Source organism: Acartia tonsa, chromosome 7 (assembly GCF_053477335.1).
Source record: "Acartia tonsa isolate MP-2025a chromosome 7, ASM5347733v1, whole genome shotgun sequence".
NCBI lineage: Eukaryota > Metazoa > Arthropoda > Copepoda > Calanoida > Acartiidae > Acartia > Acartia tonsa.
The window spans coordinates 29,210,200-29,217,337 of NC_137266.1; positions in this window are offsets into that span (position 1 = coordinate 29,210,200).

Genomic DNA, 7,138 nt, shown 5'->3' on the forward strand with positions numbered 1-7,138 from the left:
AATAGATAGATAGATAGGTTGACAACATTTGAATTGTAATAGATAGATACATAGGTTGGCAACATTTGAATTGTAATAGATAGATAGATAGGTTGGCAACTTTTAAATTTTAATAAATAGATAGATAGGTTGGCAACATTTGAATTGTAATAGATAGATAGATAGGTTGACAACATTTGAATTGTAATAGATAGATAGATAGGTTGGCAATATTTGAAATGTAATAGATAGATAGATAGGTTGGCAATATTTGAATTGAAATAGATAGATGGATAGATAGGTTGGCAACATTTAAATTGTAATAAATAGATAGATAGGTGGGCAACATTTGAATTGTAATAGATAGATAGATAGGTGGGCAACATTTGAATTGTAATAGATAGATAGATAGGTTGGCAACATTTGAATTGAAATAAAGCAAAGTTGAGAGAACAATATTCAACTTTGTACAAATTTATTAAAAGCAAAGCTTTTCAAAATTTAGTTATCTTAAAGTATTGAAATGTAATTCTTAAGTTTGCTATCCAAAAAATCCCTAAACCCTTAAACCAGCGGTCAAATAATGTAGTTTTTACAAATTAAGCTAATTTATATATTATTTAATAGGGTTTACCTCATGAAATATGAATAACCTCTTTGTAATTTAACCCTGGGGTATTTTTTAGGGGGAAACATCATCTTTATTAAAATTTTGTACCAATGATTTGAATGCTCATATTTTGTAAGTCTTTAATGTGCTTGGTAATGAGTCATTCTGCTTAAGAATATTAAAATGTCCCCACCCCTTACCCTAAACTTATGCTAGTTTATCTGTCCTTTACTAATTTTTATGCTGCTTTGCTTTATGGATGTTGTTATTCCTGAATTTTGGAATAAATTGTTTTAATGAAATTCCATTAGAATTTATGGAATATTTTGGCTCTGCAAATAATGGTTTAAAATTGGGCGGGACCTCCATATTCTAAATATTTGCTAAATAATTATCGTATATTGTACAAGGACAAATTTATCCATTTGAAGATTATATAATTAGATCAACTTTTTAAGAATACTTGAAATCATTGATAAAATAAGAATTCATGACTTTAAAATAATGCTTTTGAATATGATAAGAAAGAAGAAAACTAAAAAATCCTACTATTATGTAAAGTCCTAGTTCCTCACAGTTAGAGTAAAAAACTAGAGGGGGAAGGAGTTAAATAACTGTATCTCCCCATCCCTAGGACCTTGTTCCGATTCTCAATTGGGTCTTTGAAGGTGTCTTAACTTTTATTTTTATAGCTAGTCGGTGTTTTTAGTAGTAGTAGATGTAAAAATTTTCCATAGAATTTAGATATGCAATCCATTTTTTTAGTAAGATCTTTAATTTGACACCTTACATTTTTTAATTTTCTGTTGAGTAATTATTGAAAAAATCAATTTTTTTGAACCCATGAGAATAAAAACTTTGAACTTAAATAATCATTACACAGGCATAATAAATAGATGTTGATATATAGTTTTAGAATGAGAAAAATATAACAAATTCATTCTAAGCAAAATTGAAATAAAAACTAAAATAAACTACAATAAAAGAAATTATATGAAAATATTATATTATATTATACAGGCAACCATCTCAAATCTTGTTTTGAGGGTAAAAATGGGAAGGGGGTAAAGAGTGGGTAAAATAAGTGTTGTCTGTATAAGATTTTTTATTTAATTTTTTGAAAATTTTCTTGTAATGGATTCGTAATATTTTTCTGATTCTAGAGGTATATATGAACCCATATTTTTTATGCCTGTGTTCAGATATACTTATGTTCAAAGTTTTGATTAAACCAAGGTTTAAAATATTGATTTTTTCAATAATTACCTGACAGAATTAAAAAAGTAAGGTGTCAAAATAAAAGATATTACTATTTTTGTTCATAATGGCAATTTTCTTCTTTTTTTTTGTTGCGTTTTAGTACCTTAAAACCGACTTAATTATTTTAAAGATAACTTAAATTACTTTAAAAAAAAGAGGTCTACAAAAAAAACTATTGTATATCTAAATTCTATGGAAAATTTTACATCTACTACTTACCAAAAACACCGACTAGCTATAAAAATAAAAGTTAAGACACCTTCTTTGAATAGTTTTATAATTAAATGAAATAAAAATTAGATAAGAGTGAAGAATATTTGAAGAAGTTACAACCTACTAAAGACGTAATACCTAATTCTTTTTGAATAATATTTGTTATGCCTTCACTTCCGCATATTTTCACATTTGCAAAGTTTTTATATTGGCAATCCTATTATGTATAAATAATAAATGTATAATTATAAATGTTTATTATAATCCAGAAAAGCACCTGGTTCCAGTCTTGGGCCAACCTTTTTAGTCTGATAGCAAATTGCTTACAGCTCTCTTGTAGCGCCATGGCTGTGTTTATATTTGCAACGATATGTGCTGATATCAAAGACCCAATTGAAAGTCGACACAGTGTCCCTACCCCGTGAACCCCCTCTATTCTTTGCTTTAACCCATTAGTGACAAACCGGCTTTTAACGCCCGGTTCCAGAAAATGCCGGAAAAAACCGGTTCTCAGTTTTAGGATTGCATCATTCTCAGTATGAATCCCCCCTCTACTACCCTGGTTTTCATTTCCCCCTGGAGCAGGCAGTTTTGCTTACTTCCGTTTGCCGGTATAGCTCAACAAAATTTGAAAACCAAGAAAAACGAGGTGATTTTAAAATACCCCTCCTAACTTTTTTGTTTATGAAGTAAAGTTAGTGATTTTTTTCGTGAAATTTAAAGTTTATTGGAAACTACAGTATGACCCTCGAAAAAGTAATTTTAAGCTTCTGCAGCCTATATTTCTCAATAAAATATTAAAAGATTCATATGTACTTGTTCTCTATAATTTTCTACATCAAAGGATATCAAAATATTTTTTTTACATCAATTAACAGCCGAGATTTTTAAAGCCAAAGTTTGGAAAAAGTGCTTGAGAAACTGGATATTGCTAAATATTTCTTAGTTTTTTATTAGTATATTACTTTTTATCAACCAGTTAAAAAACAAATAAGAAAGAAGAGCAAGTTTACAATTGATACCTTTTTTATTGCATTAAAAAATGTTAGTTTTACATATAAAAACTTACTTTTCAAAATTTCATTAAATGCATTTTTTTCCTTATACCCATACAATATAATTCTTAATCACCCCTTCTTTATAACTTGACCTTGAATGGCCCCGCCCACAATTTCAACCACTAATCTTCTATCCAATAAACAAATTTTATAATGATTACTAATGTATTTTAAAAAGTTAGAATATTAGTCATGTTATAAAATATTCATATATGTACATAATCACAAATAATAAATAGACTAGTTTTCATTCAAAACATTTTCCATCCTTTAGTAAACATTTCCTTGCTCGAGAACGAATATCCAGCACAGCTCTCTTGCACATGGCAGGATCTAATCTCGCAACTTCACGTTCAATTGCATTTTGTAATTCTTGCAAGTTATTGGGTTTTGGATAGTAAACTTTTGATTTTAAATAACCCCAGAGAAAAAAATCGCATGGGTTTAAATCTGGAGATCTTGGAGGCCATTCTCTCTGAGCTCCTCTACTAACAAGACGACCATTGAATTGGTTATTAAGGTAGGCTATGTTTCGTCTTTCAGCATGGCATGGGGCTCCATCCTGTGTCCATGTAAGATTGTTTAGGGATCCATTATTCCCACGTCTGAGCTCTGGCAAGACTCTGTGTGATAAAAGTCGTTTGTACTTCTTGCTATCCATGGTCTCATTTTGAAAGAATGTAAGACCGAATGTACCTGTTGTTTTTATACCACAATAAACCATAAGCTTTTTGGACACAGATCTTTCATGCACAAGGTTTTCTGGATGGCCGCCTCTCGCAGGTGCGTACATTCTGACTGTTTGGCTATTAACATGACCATTTAAGTCAAAATTTGCTTCATCACTGAAGAGAAAGTTTTTAAGCTGTTGATTATTCTTTCTAGCCATGTAATGGCAAAAGTTAACCCGACGTAAATAGTCTCCTTCTCTAAGGGCTTGACGTCTCTTGGCTTTGTACGGGTGGTATTTTAATTTATTACAAATACGCAAAAAGGTTGATCTTGCAAGGCCTAATCTATTTCTTCTTGAAGAGTTGATTGGTGAGTGTTCGCGGCCTATGTTTTTAAGCTTTTTTCTGGCATCTAGGTCAAGAACTCTTTTTACACGTCTTGAGTTTCTTTCAGTCACATGAGTAAACCGTGGTCCACTGTTGGTTGGTCCAGGTGAAGATTTACTATTACAGTTGTGTAAAGTAAAAACTGTATTTTGTTTCTGCAACATTTTTCTTACTGAAGAAATTGATGGTGGCCGCGAGTCAGGAAATGCTGTTATATAAATTTGCAATATTGTAGGCCAAATATTTCTTTTGCCTTTAACTTTGTTATATTCCATAACTAACAAGTTTCGTTGTTCTGGTGTAGATTGAGGACGAATCATGATGCTGTTGAAAGTTTGATGGTTATATCTAAACTAAATGTATGTACATTTACGAGCTGACCGGAATCTGGTTGCATATCTCCCCTTCCCCAACCTATCATTTAACCGCAAGTATGACCGTAAAGTCTTAGCGTAACCTTGACCTAATAAGTTAACGCCCACTTTTACATATTACACATTAAACTTTTTAAATTGTTAAATGTTAAATAAAAGTTTGTAGCTGTAACTTTTTTGTTTTTTAACTTATTTTGATAAAATAAAAAGTGTTTGATTTCTGTTTATGTAAACTTTCAATTTGCTACTATTTTTTATAGGATTTCTTTCTGTAAGGGTGTTTTTGCAATTTACACTAATCTAAAAATGCCTTTTAGAGCAAGTGAAAAAAGTGCTTTCTGCATGAAATAAATTTCTTGGAAACATCTTTATATAAGTTTTATAAAAAGTATTGAAATTATGAGGAAAACACGTCATTTCACTTTAAAAAAACATTTTTTTTGAAAAGTTACTTTTTCCTCAGCCACTTTTTCAAAACTTTGGCTCTAAAAATCTCAGCTGTTAATTGATGTAAAAAAAATATTTTTATATCTACTTATGTGGAAATCTACAGAGAACAAGGACATAAACATTTTTTGATAATTCATTGAGAAATATGGCCTGCAGATGCTTAAAAATACTTTTTCGAGGGTCATGCTGTACATTCATTTGTGAATTCGTTTTATTCAAATTATTATTTTTTATATGATTTTTTTTATCGTTTTTTTACATTCTATATAGCTCCGGCTCGGCGTGAGTAAAAATACCCGCTAGTTTTATTGCCCTGCTTGGCGCGAGTAAAGATACCCGTCCACATATAATATCAAAAGTTTTAAAACTTCTAGGAAATGGGCTTTTTTAACCGAAAAGGACAGTACCTATAGCCAAAATCTTAAATGTGATATAAATTTTTTTGTATGTTAGTTGTAGCTCTATCAATTACATGAGGTTATGTAGTTTTCAATTACGGATTGTATCGTAGTATTAGCTACTCTACAACTCACTTTGGACGTTCAAAAATTACATTTTTAATTTTTTGGGCCAAATAACCGGGTATTTAGGACAAAACCGGGCTTTAATGCCGGGGGAAAGCACCAAAAAACGCCAAAAGCGGTTACCTATGCCGAACGGTTTCTTTACTCGCGCCGAACCGGGTTTTATTGCAACTTTCCTGTGCACGCCACTAGAGCAAAACAAAAAAATTGGAATTCCGTTTTTACCATAACAAAGCTTCCCTGAAATTTTCAGCTCGATCGGTCCATAAAAGTGGCGCTCGGCACTAATGGGTTAATTAATGACATAGTAAGTTTTTTTTCTGTTTGTTCCGTGAACAACAACTGAACCAATAAAGTTAAATTTTAGGTAAGCTTCATATAGGTTCTGGGACGGCTATTTTACTAATAAAAGTTAAGCCATATTGGATGGTTCCAGGCTATTTACTACCCCCTCTCTCCTAGGTACAAAGGGTGCTGTAGCAAAGAAAAGCAAGTATGACAAAGAAGCAAAGAGAAAGGAAAATTTGCATTTTTGCAGAAACGTATACACACCGTACAATACACCATACAATGATGAACTGAAAATAGTTGCCGAATGTGTACGCAGTTTCCTGGGTGTTTCCTCATCCTAGCTCAATATTTACTACTAGCTACAAATCTTCAAACTTCCCTTAAAAAAATCAAAATTTGAATGTATAAACGATTTATACATTATACATTATAAATTTGATTTTTTTATATTTTGATTTTTTTTTTTTGAAGTTTGAAGCTTTTTTAGCTAGTAGTAAATATTGAGCTAGGATGAGGAAACACTCAGGAAACTGCGTACACATTCGGCAACTATTTTCAGTTCACCCATACAATTTATTCTATGGAACAAAGACGTCTAAGTGGGGGGGAGGGGGGTGGGGATTAACCCCCCCCCCAAAAAAAAATCCCTAATAAAATTTTTTTTGCAAGCTTCGCGCGCATTTTTAATTCTAAATATTTAATCAAATTTAAATTAACCCCCCAAAAAATTTATTTTGGGAGGGGTATAAGAAATTTACCGGTGCCAACAGATTTCAGCAAATTTACCCCCGGGAAAATTTCCCCCCCCCCCCCAAAAAAAAAAAGGTTGGACGCCGCTATGGAAAAACGTAATAAAATCACAAATATATTGTAAACATTTTTCTTAATATTTGGTATTACATAGGTTTTATTTAACAATAGGTAGTTTCATTTTACTCTTTTTATACTAAATCTATATTAGTGTAAGTCTGTTGGTTCTTTCGAATTAAATTTAACTGTTTATAAATGTTTTCTTATTATGTATTATATGGAATAAAATTATCCTGTCATACCAATATATGTACGCTTCCTAAATCAATTATGTAGTCGGATTGTACCAACACTGAGTTACTATTGGTTTGATTAAAGGTTTATTCATCGAGACTTTCTATATCTATTCCATATGGTTATTAATCCAAACATTAGAATTGTTATTTATTGCATCGTTTTACATACAGCTTTCCGCGGATATAAAAACAAACAAATTAGAAGATTAAAACCAATTTTGTTAGCCTAAAAAGGGATGATATTTATTTTATTATTCGTGGAAAAAATTTATATA